Source organism: Schistocerca nitens, chromosome 5 (genome assembly GCF_023898315.1).
Source record: "Schistocerca nitens isolate TAMUIC-IGC-003100 chromosome 5, iqSchNite1.1, whole genome shotgun sequence".
NCBI lineage: Eukaryota > Metazoa > Arthropoda > Insecta > Orthoptera > Acrididae > Schistocerca > Schistocerca nitens.
This window is the reverse complement of record NC_064618.1, coordinates 707,156,946-707,171,247: the sequence shown is the minus strand read 5'-3', so window position 1 is coordinate 707,171,247 and position 14,302 is coordinate 707,156,946. Positions and strand designations below refer to the sequence as shown.

Below are 14,302 nucleotides of genomic sequence, written 5' to 3'. Positions count from 1 at the left end.
TGTTTTTGCCTTCTCTTCAAACTGACTATACCAGTCATAAATGGAGACTCAGCTTGATGGCTCCTGGTGAAAGTGTATGGGACATTCTCATACAATAGCAGATACCGACTCCTTTTTTTGCTAAGTGAAGGGCATATCAGCTATTCTGCTGAGGTGTAGTTGCCAGTTTATATTCTAGCACTCTCTGGCGGCGGCAGCCTGCAACACAAGAATTGTGCCCACCCGTAAAAAAAAGAGAAAATTGCAGAGACCATCTATTAAGAGGTCAAGGTTTGAAGCGAGTAAGCTGTACCGTTGCCTTTACATTAACTTATGAATGTGTACAGTTCTTTTGTACACACTCTGTATAAATTTTACATCTGCAATAGCAAGAAAAGCTCTTCTGAAAAACAGAAATATGTTAATATCTAGAAGGGGCAATCACATGAAAACCGAACGCCCGCCACATGGAATGGTTCCATTCAAAAGTAATCACCCCACACGCTAAGACATTTATGCCGCTGGGAGCGGAGCCGATCAATTCCTGTTTCGTAGAATGCGGTCGGCCGCTGACGTATCCACAACAAACCCACCCACTCTTCCACTTCCGCGTCCGACTGAAACCCACGTCCACGAGTGTCCTTCTTCAGGTCGCCAAAGACGTGAAAATCACACGTTGAAAGGTCCGGACTACCAGTCACTTAAGAGTAGCCTTCGTTCGATTGGTAGTGTGGGGGCAGGCGTTGTCGTGCAACAGGACGATTCCGTCCTACAGCATTTCGATAGACTGAGGGCAAAAGGCAAGTCCAACAGTGGAAACATTGCACATCCCCCCGCCGGCCGTTGTGGCCGAGCGGCTCAAGGCGCTTCAGTCTGGAACCGCGCGACTGCTACGGTCGTAGGTTCGAATCCTACGTCGGGCATGGATGTGTGTGATGTCCTTAGGTTAGTTAGGTTTAAGTAGTTCTAAGTTCTAGGGGACTGATGACCTCAGATGTTAAGTTCCATAGTGCTCAGAGCCATTTGAACCACATCCCCCCCTGTCAAAAAATTCAGAGCTGTTTACACAAGTTCAAGTAAGGTCGTAATGACCTCATACGACTGCAGGGTCCCTCTGTACGTCCAGTTCTTCAAGCGTGGAACCACAGTCAAAGTGTAGCGCTATGAAGACACTCTGCAGAAACTGTGACGCACTATACAGTCAAAATACCCTGAAAAGGTGTTGAACCGACGTATTCTGTTGGACGATAACGTCCACTACCACATTGAAGAGGAGGAATTGGCTGGGAAACACAGAATTATCCTCCTTATAACCCTGATCTTTCACAGTGTGATTTTCCCACCTTTCGCTACTTGAAGAAAGACATGCGTGGGCGTCACTTTTAGTCGGACGAGGAAGTGCAAGCGTGGGTCCGGTTGTGGATCCGTGGGCGGCCGACGGCGTTTTACGGAACAGCAATTGATCGTCTAGTCTCCCAGTTCAATAAATTTCTTAAAGCATGTGGAGAATACTTTTGAATGGAATTATTTCATAGTCCCGCGTTCGGTTTTCATTTGACTGTCCTCTATAATACAAAGTTCTAGGCAGTATTTCCCTAAGGTAATTGTATGGAGAATAAGTTCCTACGGAACCTTTTGACAACGTTAACTGGAATACTCTCTTTCAAATTCTGAAGGTGGCAGGGGTAAAATACAGGGAGCGAAAGGCTATTTACAATTTGTACAGAAACCAGATGGCAGTTATAAGAGTCGAGGGGCATGAAAGGGAAGCAGTGGTTGGGAAAGGAGTGAGACAGGGTTGTAGCCTCTCCCCGATGTTATTCAATCTGTATATTGAGCAAGCAGTAAAGGAAACAAAAGAAAAATTCGGAGTAGGTATTAAAATTCATGGAGAAGAATTAAAAACTTTGAGGTTCGCCGATGACATTGTAATTCTGTCAGAGACAGCAAAGGACTTGGAAGAGCAGTTGAACGGAATGGACAGTGTATTGAAAGGAGGATATAAGATGAACATCAACAAAAGCAAAACGAGGATAATGGAATGTAGTCAAATGAAATCGGGTGATGCTGAGGGAATTAGATTAGGAAATGAGACACTTAAAGTAGTAAAGGAGTTTTGCTATTTAGGGAGTAAAATAACTGATGATGGTCGAAGTAGAGAGGATATAAAATGTAGACTGGCAATGGCAAGGAAATCGTTTCTGAAGAAGAGAAATTTGTTAACATCAAGTATAGATTTAAGTGTCAGGAAGTCGTTTCTGAAAGTATTTGTATGGAGTGTAGCCATGTATGGAAGTGAAACATGGACGATAACCAGTTTGGACAAGAAGAGAATAGAAGCTTTCGAAATGTGGTGCTACAGAAGAATGCTGAAGATAAGGTGGGTAGATCACGTAACTAATGAGGAGGTATTGAATAGGATTGGGGAGAAGAGAAGTTTGTGGCACAACTTGACTAGAAGAAGGGATCGGTTGGTAGGACATGTTTTGAGGCATCAAGGGATCACAAATTTAGCATTGGAGGGCAGCGTGGAGGGTAAAAATCGTAGAGGGAGACCAAGAGATGAATACACTAAGCAGATTCAGAAGGATGTAGGTTGCAGTAGGTACTGGGAGATGAAGAAGCTTGCACAGGATAGAGTAGCATGGAGAGCTGCATCAAACCAGTCTCAGGACTGAAGACCACTACAACAACTACGGAACTGATGTGGACTACATACAGACTGGAAAAGAATAGAAGCTTTTGACCATCTGATTCTACGGAAGAATGCTAAAGATAATATGGTCGGGCGTGTTATATAACTAGTGAAGGGGCACTGAATATCTAACCGGTAAGAAAAAAAAGGTTTTGGCACAACTTGATGAAAAGAAGGGGTTGTCTGACTGGACACATGCTGCAGCTCCATGAAAACATGAAAATTATGCAATAGAAGGAATTAGTAGGTGGGAAGAGTGGTTTCTAGGGAGGGGGGAGGGATGCAAGAAGATTATGGGTAAAGAACAAGCCTTAATTGTAGTAAGAAGGTCAAGACGATGCAGGATGCAGTAGTAGTTTCAAAACGAAACACTCAGAATGAAAAAAAGAAATATTTCATGTTCAACAAAAAGAGGTGGGCTTAACGGCGAATATTTTATTATGCCAGACGAAGAGTCACACACTGAGATGAAAAGACAAGGCTTTAGTAGACTACTGTGGACAGCTGCTTCTAACCAGCCTTCGGACTAGAGACGAAAACTTGTAATATCATAGTTAAGATACCAATTTTTTTCTGATTAGTTATGTTCTGTGTAAAGTATGTTTTCTTTGATATGTAATCTCTGATATGCTGGAAAGATGTATAATATGTTTTCTCTTCGCCGTTTAAACAGTTTGCCTCATTTGGAGGAGGATAACTTTAATAACGTTTTTTTGTTGAATAGGTAATAAGTGTAAAAGAAAGGATTTTGTAAAAGTTTGAATATACAACTGTGTATATGCTGATTCACAGTTAGGACTCTGCAACGAAAGTGAGTCAGCTCGTGAAACGTGGTTGATGCGAAGGAAAAGGTGGAAACGATAGTCAGTCGGATAGTAACAACCATACAGCCGGCAGCTAGTAATTGGAAAGTGCATTGTGCAGGTGCCGAGTGATGCTTTCAGTGCTTGGAGATATTACAGAAAAGCCTCGGGTGGATGAATGTCTCTAATACATTGCTCTATTGTTAGAAAATACCATAGAAGCTGCTGATGGTCACCAAGAAGAAAATAAAAGAGCATATCACTTCCAACGGAAAGTCCACTAGTTGTTATGTACTCGCCACCAACATTGCGCAATCACTTCAGCAGAGACGAGAAGTCAGAACTTTTGTAAAGTGTATGGATCAGCACATTTACTAAAGTATGTGTGAAATCGTTAGAAAGTTGTGAAGCGTCTATTTAACTGCATTGCATTATTAGCTGTCTGTGTAATAGTACTTGTTTCAAGAGACTTTCTTCTACCTCATTTAAAAGTTCCGTCGGACTTTCATGGGTGAAAATTATACTGCGACAGGCTTTAATAATAGTTTCACTTCGCTTAAGCAGAAAATTTTGTAATGTGACTCTCCAGCAGGCTTTCAGAATGTATGTAGTAGAACTTATGATGTTACAACACTGACGCTTAGTTATACTACTCAAAAAGAAGAAAGATAGAACTTAAAGAGCTGTCGACGACGAGATCATCGGGGACGAAGCACAAGCTCAGATTACGGGAAGGATAAGGAAACGATTTGGCTGTGTCCTTGCGAAAGAAACGATCCTGATATTTATGTTAACGTGTTTAAGGCAATCACGAAATCTAAATCTGAGTGGCCGGACGGGAATTCGACGTGAATGCGAGTACAATGTTTTGTACCAGTCCGCCACCTCGCTCGTTAGCAACCCGTATGAATCAATAAGCGATTTTTTATTTACTGCTGGTGTCTCAATTTTGAACTTGAGAAACAATGTTGGAGTTCAAACACGTAGCTTGCTCGTATTTCAAAAATTACAGGTGCACCTAATCAAGATTTTCTTTTGTCATTTTATACGTACATATGCAATGACTAACGTTGGAGAACTTCGTTTTTAATATTGATGATCAGGTTTTACGTGCTCTGCATTAGCTTTCGGTGTAAACATGCGAGTTTCACATTTAAACCATTTGTGCAGTACTGTGATCTGTAAATGTCAATCCACTCAAAGTGAATTGCTGTTCCGAAGCAAGTTAGATAGGCTGCAGTTTGCACAGCAGTGCAAATGAAGCTTCAATTTACGTCCGCTAATTTTCTCAATACTCTCCAGTAATTAATCTACGTGTGTCAAATAACGCTACTTTTTACTTTAGTTTCTCGTGTAAGGAGGAACAAATATGGCGAGGTACTTGGTCAATCAATAAAGTGTATTACTCCGGCTTTTACTTCAGTAATTCAAGATCTGAAGGTGCATTAATGAGTTCAAAATCATTAACCAATAATACGAAGACGTAAAAATGCTATTTGTGCTCTGTTTTTGCCAGACAGCTATGACGTCGGAAATTTAAAATGTGAAAGTATGGTATTTTTTTATCTTTTCACTGAGCTTAAGGAGATGGTTGCAAATACATAAATTTCTTCGTAATTTAACGAACAAATTTTGATTAATCAATTACTTTTTCATAAAATGTTCTTGACTAAACTCATATCGTGCTATCTGCCTGCTTGTCTTTCATAGATAGTCATCCAGTCGTTCAATTAAAACACGAAACTGAAAAAATAGAACTTGATTCTGCTACAGAGACCCAACTAGCCGGGGCTAAAGAGCTATTAAAACATGATTAAACTTTTAATTATCCTGTTTCTTCGAGTATGGATCACCGGATGCATTTCCTGCTTGCAGGGGTAATTTATGAGCCCTATAGTACTGATTCTCAATCAAAACGTCCAGCTACTGGTTGGCGTACGAGCAAAGGAGGGAGGCAGGCGAGTTAGGGGGAGGGAGGAGGACAATTGTACAACTTAAAAAAATTTAAACTGGTAAACTCAGTATTACTTTTATCAAGAGAGAGAGCTACAAAAACATGTATCAATTATACCAAAAAGTAAGCCAAAATTCACATAGTGATATTGTTCAATGAATTCAACGGAAACAAACATTTAAGTCCACTAATAATTAACAGGGCAAATGACATTTACAAACAACATATACAAACAACATTTCTTCATAATTTCCTATATGTTTCAACATAGCCCAGTAAGCTGTGTAGACATATATACATGTATGGCTACACAACTTACTGGGCTATCTTGAAACATATAGGAAATTATGAAGAAATGGAAAGATCGTACAGAGAGAATGTACGACAGAAAAGGCAGCGATACTACGAAGTACAGAGCAAAGGCACGAAGAGATAAAGGATGATCTTGGAAGAGATGACAGCAACTCTCTGGATGAAGCAGTCTCAGTTACATGACCATGACCACGTAGTTGAACCACGAGAATTTTTTGTATATTCTTGTTAGTAACTAAGGCGCATTTTATCGGAATTCTATCAACATATCTAAGACTTCCTTGCTGTGGTACCACATTTTGCGCTTCCTAACGTAATTGATGTGACATGGCTTGAGTTTAATAACTACCTCATTAACAGACGTTGGCCGGTTGCTGATGTGCCCCGTTCTTACATGAAATAAAAACTTAACTCCCCTCGAACAGGCCATGAAGGCACAACGGAACCGACCAGCTGCCGTGCTATCCTCAGCCCACAGGCGTCACTAGATGCGGATATGGAGGGGCATGTGGTCAGCACACCGCTCTCCCGGCCGTATGTCAGTTTACGTGACAGGAGATGCCACTTCTCAATCAAGTAGCTCCTCAGTTTGCCTCACAAGGGCTGAGTGCACTCTGCTTGCCAGCAGCTCTCGGCAGATCGGATGGTCACCCATCCAAGTGCTATCCCAGCCCGATAGCGCTTAACTTTGGTGGTCTGACGGGAACTGGTGTTACCACAGAGGCAAGACCATTGGCTCTTAAATAGGTAAAAGAAGTACATTTGTTTGCCGTGTAACGCTTGTCGACACACTGTAATTGTCGTGAGGATCTTTGGCTTTGTACGGTGGTGCCATCTGTTAGCAGTTGCTGGGAACAGTGCCCGGAGCGGCCGGTTCGGTCACTGTTGTGAGCCCGCGACCAGGAAGATACCGGAGGACTTGTGCACTGTCGGCTGCGGTCGGCTGGCGGAGCAACAGGAAGAGTACCGTGGTCATGGTCTGACTGTCAACAAGTTTCCTGCAGCACGTTGCTAGGTGGCATTGGGATTGAAATTCCGATTATTACCCAGCGCTGTATGAATCGTATCTATGATGCATCGAAATATTGTACGAGCTGAACGTCCAGAAGGAGAAATATATTGTGAAAGGGTACATGGCATTCTAAGGAAAATGAACTACAATTTGAAATTCCTTCTTTTACCTAATGTGGCTTCTTTAATCTAGTCTGTGTTTAAATGTATTCCCTCACTGGGATCGCAGATTTCATACTGGCTATTGTGTGTGTGTGTGTATTGTGTATTGAACCGGGTATCTAGAAACGACGGAGAGGCTTTGTACCGCCGTAGCCCTCAGTGGTTCACAATCCCACAACAGGTCACAACAGGCTACAGCAGTCCACCCACCCCACCGCCGCCCACACCACACCCAGGGTCACCGTGCGGTTCGGCCCCCAGTGGACCTCCCCCCTCCGCCCCCGACCCAGTCCACCCCACTACGGGAACGTCTCATACCAGCGAGTGGAGTGTAACCCCAATGTCTGCGAGCTGGCCGCTATGGCCGATCGGTTCTAGGCACTTCAGTCTGGAACCGCGCGACCGCTTCGGTCGCAGGGTCGAATCCTGCCTCGGGCATGGATGTGTGTGGTGTCCTTAGGTTAGTTAGGTTTCATTAGTTCTAAGTTTTAGGGGACTGATGACCTCAGCTGTTAAGTCCCATAGTGCTCAGAGCCAACTTTGGAGGTACCCAGGCTCACTTTCATACACAAACACACACACACACACACACACACACACACACACACACACCAGTTTCCCGAGATATGTGACACAAGACTAAAATCAGGTCATGCACTTCCCGTATATTACTGACCGGTGGTATGTGGACGTTAACTAGTGCCTAATAGTTTCCCAGATGTGTTCCATCAGATTCGACAACGTGAGTTCACTATCAGGTTCCTGAAACCACGGTTTTGACCTTGTTGTGGTGTCACCGCTAGACACCACACTTGCTAGGTGGTGGCTTTAAATCGGCCGCGGTCCATTAATACATGTCGGACCGGCGTGTCGCCACTGTGTGATCGCAGACCGAGCGCCACCACATGGCAGGTCTAGAGAGACGTACGAGCACTCGGCCCAGTTGTACGACGACGTTGCTAGCGACTACACTGACGAAGCCTTTCTCTCATTTGCCGAGAGACAGTTAGAATAGCCTTCAGCTAAGTTAATGGCTACGACCTAGCAAGGCGCCATTAACCATTTGTAACGTTGCGTGTACCTCAAGATAGAGTCTCACTTGTATCATCCAGAATGCTGTATACCAAAGGACAATATAAAAGTTAAGTGTTCTAGTAGCTACGTTCTTTTCTTTATCACATTCATTACGAATCCTGTTCCAGACTTAACGCCAGACGGCGTGAGTTGACGCGTGCCCTTTCGGCTACTTCACTGTGGACTGGCTGCCTTAACAGTCCACTACACTTGTGACATGGACAGTTGCCGGCCAAAGTGGCCGTGCGGTTCTAGGCACTTCAGTCTGGAACAGCGCGACCGCTACGGTCGCAGGGTCGAATCCTGCCTCGGGCATGGATGTGTGTGGTGTCCTTAGGTTAGTTAGGTTTAATTAGTTATAAGTTCTAGGGGACTAATGACCTCAGAAGTTGAGTCCCATAGTGCCCAGAGCCATTTGAACCATTTGAACATGGACAGTTATCCTGCTGGAAGACGCCATATTCGTCAGGGAAGACTTCAAGAATGACAGGATGCAGGTGGTCCAAAATAATGTTTCTGTATTCCACAGCTGTCACGCTACCTGCAGTTACGAACATTCGACCAACAGAAGCCCAGGTGAGTTCCCTCATAGCGTAATACTGCTCCCACCAGCCTGTGTCTATGGTGCGCTGCATGTTTCGAGCAGCCAGTCACCTGGATGGCAGGTTATCCAGGCACAACCATAGATCTGGTGTAACAAGAAACGTGATCCACCACACCACGCAATACGTTTCTGTCGATCCACAGTCCAATCTCGATGTTTCCGTACCCACTACAGTCGTAAGTGAGGGTGGTGTTGAGTCAACAAGGAAAAACGTAAGGATCGCGTGCTGCGGATCTCCCAGTTCAACAATGTTCGTTGAATGGTATGCACCAAAACACTTGTGTCTCCATCAGCACTGTTCTCCGCCGTCAGATATGCCACAGGCCGCAGCATGAACCCGCTATCAGGAACGAGTAAGCCTCTGACCTCAATGTCCTGCGATATGTGTTTGTGACGTAAACTCAGTCACTTGAATACGGCATAAGAGACCGATCTAAAAATCCATGTTCTGTGATGACACATAGCCGTGCGCAACACTTTGTCGCCAACTTGTGTTCCGCCGTCCTTCAACCACAGTTCTCCGTTTCTTACACTACTGGCCATTAAAGTTGCTACACCACGAAGATGACGTGCTACAGACGCGAAATTTAACCGACAGGAAGAAGATGCTGTGATATGCAAATGATTAGCTTTTCAGAGCATTCACACAAGGTTGGCGCCGGTGGCGACACCTACAACCTGCTGAAACGAGGAAAGTTTCCAACCGATTTCTCATACACAAACAGCAGTTGACCGGCGTTGCCTGGTGAAACGTTGTTGTGATGCCTCGTGTAAGGAGGAGAAATGCGTACCATCATGTTTCCGACTTTGATAAAGGTCGGATTGTAGCCTATCGCTATTGCGGTTTATCGTATCGCGACATTGCTGCTCGCGTTGGTCGAGATCAAATGACTGTTAGCAGAATATTGAATCGGTGGGTTCAGGAGGGTAATACGGAACGCCGTGCTGGATCCCAACGGCCGCGTATCACTAGCAGTCGAGATGACAGGAATCATATCCGCGTGGCTGTAACGGATCGTGCAGCCACGTCTCGATCCCAGAGTCAACAGATGGGGACGTTTGCAAGACAACAACCATTTGCACGAATAGTTCGACGACGTTTGCAGCAGCATGGACTATCAGCACGGAGACCATGGCTGCGGCTACCCTTGACGCTGCATCACAGTCAGGAGCGCCTGCGATGGTGTACTCAACGACGAACCTGGGTGCACGAATGACAAAGCATCATTTTTTCGGATGAATCCAGGTTCTATTTACAGCATCATGATGGTCACATCTGTGTTTGGCGATATCGCGGTGAACGCACATTGGAAGCGTGTATTCGTCATCGCCATACTGGCGTATCACCCGGCGTGATGGTATGGGGTGGCATTGGTTACACGTCTCGGTCACCTCTTGTTCACATTGACGGCACTTTGAACAGTGGACGTTACATTTCAGATGTGTTACGACCCGCGGCTCTACCCTTCATTCGATCCCTGCAAAACCCTACATTTCAGCAGGATAATGCACGACCGCATGTTGCAGGTCCTGTACGGGTCTTTCTGGATACAGAAAACGTTCGACTGCTGCCCTGGCCAGCACATTCTCCAGATCTCTCACCAATTGAAAACGTCTGGTCAATGGTTGCCGAGCAACTGGCTCGTCACAATACGCCAGTCACTACTCTTGATGAACTGTGGTATCGCGTTGAAGCAGCATGGGCAGGTGTGCCTGTACACGCCATACAAGCTCTGTTTGACTCAATGCCCAGGCGTATCAAGGCCGTTATTACGGCCAGAGGTGGTTGTTCTGGGTACTGATTTCTCAGGATCTATGCACCCAAATTGCGTGGAAATGTAATCACATGTCAGTTCTAGTATAATATATTTGTCCAATGAATACCCCTTTATCATCTGCATTTCTTCTTGGTGTAGCAATTTTAATGAAAAAAAAAGTGTGTGAAATCTTATGGGACTTAACTGCTAAGGTCATCAGTCCCTAAGCTTACACATACGTAACCTAAATTATTCTAAGGACAAACACACACACCCATGCCCGAGGGAGGACTCGAACCTCCGCCGGGACCAGCGGCACAGTCCATGACTGCGGCGTCTTAGACCGCTCGGGCAATTTTAATGGCCAGTAGTGTAGTAAGCCTCCGACCTCCATGTCCATCAATATGTGTTAGTGACGTAAACTCACTCACTTGAATATGGCACAAAAGGCCGAAACCTGGGTCGTAATTAAATAAACAACAGTACAGTCAAATGGTGGTGCGTTCATTTAAAAAACCATGTTCTTTGATGACATATAGACGTGCGCAACATTTTGTCGCCAACTTGTGTTCCGCCGTACTTCAACCACAGCCGAACATGTTCTCCGTTTCTTAGATATTCTCAGACGTGGATTTTGTCAGTGGATTTCCCCATTTGCGGCCCCTATCTGTCCTATGATGATTCCCCATTGGCCTTTACTATGCTTATTACATTCCTTACCTCTACATTCCTTACCACGAAACGTGCCTGTGGCATTCAGACTCACGTTTGGAAGTGGTCAATATTTTTGGTCATCAGTGTCTGCATATGGATGATCTAGGAAATGAGTGGGCCATTTTTTCGTGTTTATGCGCTCCTCATTCATGTTACTCGCGCTACCGAATGCCTTTCCTAGAAACGCTTCCAAATTGCGGGCAACATAACGGGTGCAGCTAATCCTGGGGTATGAATGGTCCCCGCGGAGCGGCGTGACAAGTGGACGGCAGCCGGCGTTTGTGTGCCCTGGGACGTGCCGCTGTGTGCGCTGGCCACGTGCCACGGTCCCACGTTTGTCACTGCGGCAGCACACGCCGCAGCCCCATGTGGGCCGGCGCTCGCGTTTGTCATGCGGACGTGGCGGGACGCCAGCCGCCGCTTGCTGAGGGAGCCCCAGACTCCAGTCTTCAGATCTACCTGAGGGGCACTTGGCAGCCAGACCGAGTGGCCGCGAGTTACGCAATTTTTCTGAGGTAACTTCGGCGTCCTTGGTGATTTTTAGTTTTGTGGGCATTAGGCCGTCATCTAAGGCACGTTAATGTACCTTGCGTTTCTTCTCGTATTGCTGGAAGCATCCTCAGTGTCTATATAGACGCAGTTAGCTTACAAACTTAAACAAGTCAACAAGCCGAACTAAAAAAATGGTTCAAATGGCTCTGAGCACTATGGGACTCAACTGCTGAGGTCATTAGTCCCCTAGAACTTAGAACTAGTTAAACCTAACTAACCTAAGGACATCACACACATCCATGCCCGAGGCAGGATTCGAACCTGCGACCGTAGCGGTCTCGCGGTTCCAGACAGCAGCGCCAGAACCGCGCGGCCACTTCGGCCGGCAAGCCGAACTGTTCGTACTGGGAGGGCGTAATTAAAGTACAGCTACTCAAGGAGGTCTGAAGTGGGCTGTAAATACCGTATGGCAGTGAAACTCTCTTCCATGCTTCCATGCAGAACCCACTTATGCCGGATAAAAATTAGTTCCAGTTTTAGCCCCCAGGTGCATATCTGGCACTGTACACTGCTTGTTTGGTGGTGTGATACCCGTGCTGTCATTTGACAAACGATAACGTGAGTGAACAGAATGGCTATCGAGACCATGCAGTGCTAGAGAAACTGTTTTATGCGAACGGCAGCAGTTACATTGCTGTGTTCAGAGAGTATCGCCGACTGAAAGGCCTGAGGAGAGGCTACCTAATGGTTTAAAGAAAATAATGAAATTTGAAAACATGTGTGAGCTCGGCGTGACACCTGGAACAGCAAGGCGTACTAACCCAGTGGAAGTTACTGACGAGATTGCTGTTGCTGTAACCGACCATGCAGCACGTAACCCGAGTGATGCCAACGCTCGTGCAATGCCACGAGAATTTTCCATCCCAAGGTCACAAGGTCAACTGCACGGAAAGTTTTGCAGTCCATAATACACTGGTACTCGTACAGGATACACAGTCCAACAACTGAAACTTCATGATCTGCAACAACGTTCTAAAGCTGCTCGTCTGTTTCTGATTCTGATCGAAGCTGGTGACATGTAGTCGGGGAATGTTCTGTAGAGTGAGGTCGCATATACATCAAAGGGTGCAATAAGTACAGGGTGCAATGAATACACAGAACTACGGAATTTGGAGTACTTCAAAATGGCTCTGAGCACTATGGGACTTAACTGCTGAGGTCACCAGTCCCCTAGAACTTAGAACTACTGAAACCTAATTAACCTAAGGACATCACACACATCCATGCCCGAGGCAAGATTCGAACCTGCGACTGTAGCGGTCGCGCGGCTCCAGACGTTTGAAGTACTGTTAAACCGTACAAAGTGTTCACAAATCCCTTTATTCTCGGTTAGTTCTCCTTTGAAGAGAATACACATCCCTTCGCCTATCAAGTGTAACATGACGTCTGCACGTTATCGAAAACTCGCTATAAAACACTTGATTGGTCCTTTGGTTTCCTCACAGCTACGCTCTTCCTGTTGTCGTGCAAGATGCGGCGACACCTCATGACTCTCGACCAGTGAAAGATCTGCTTAATACAACCTTCCACGACGGTTTTCCAGACGGGTAGCCTACAAGGTCACCTGGTCTAAATACAGTGATATTTGGTTCTGGGCACATCTAAAAGAACGGGTTTATCGGAGACACATTCGTCTCTCTCTCTCTCTCTCTCTCTCTCTCTATAATCTGAAGGCCAGTATACAGGCTTCTCAGCTTCCACGGGAACATCTGCGAGCAACTATTGATCACGTCGTTTTATGGATGCAGCGTCTCGTTCACGTCTCCGGAGCTAATACTGAACAAGCTATGTAAGTGGCAGTTAATAATAAACTTAACATTATGTCTTTCCGACCTGTTTGACTTTTCTGCTCACGTCCCGTTCCTAATTTATTACAAATGGAAACATTTCCGTGTGCTTTCTTTGCACTCAGAGCGCCAGGTGTGCACCTGGTGGTCAAAATTGGAACTAGCTTCTTTCCGGCATAAATCGGTTCCGCTTCAGTGCCCTATAATGTGTACCAAGTTTCACTGTCATACTATAATTACAGCGCACGCTAGATTCGCGTGAGTAGCTGCACTTTAATTATAATCATCCGATACATAACCACGCAACGATCAGTTCATCCGACCGCGTCGAAGATCGCAGCACATCATCTACGTGCGTTATGGATCTCCTACTGCAGGAGAATTAGGGCTGTTTTTTTTATGATCCCTTCATTGCGCTGCTTTGCACATCTCCGAAGCTGAGTTTCAACAAGATTTTGTCTGCAGTCAGTCACAGTTTAATACCGTCGATTGTTTTGCTTATAATAGATTTAGCTTTAAACGGGAAAAATTTGCCACCAGTCCCTGCCAATTTCGACCTCATATGACATCACATGTAAGTGCATATTTTCGCTATTCTGGAGCATGATGCCCTTACTGTCGGTGATTATTTGATGTTCTAAATTAGTGTATTAGAGTACGTAAAATCATAAACTGTGATCGTTTTCTAGTATCTTTGATGCTAGCAATTTCGTACTTAGCACATAATACTGCTGATATATAAGTACGTTTTGGTCAGTCTGGATAAAGAAGAGAACAACACGTAAATTTCCTAATTGCAAAGGATATAGTATGTGATGTGCGCAAAATACAAAGTGAATTTGTGGCGGAATAAAGATACAAACTGCTTTCTTTCATTTTACACGTGACTCAAGTAAAT

General features: G+C 45.1%; 1 protein-coding gene across 1 annotated transcript in view; it reads right to left on the bottom strand.

The window, feature by feature from the left end:
* The window catches only part of LOC126259978 (uncharacterized), a 694,543-nt gene that overhangs the window by 631,178 nt on the left and 49,063 nt on the right, over positions 1–14,302 (bottom strand). The window lies entirely within an intron of this gene.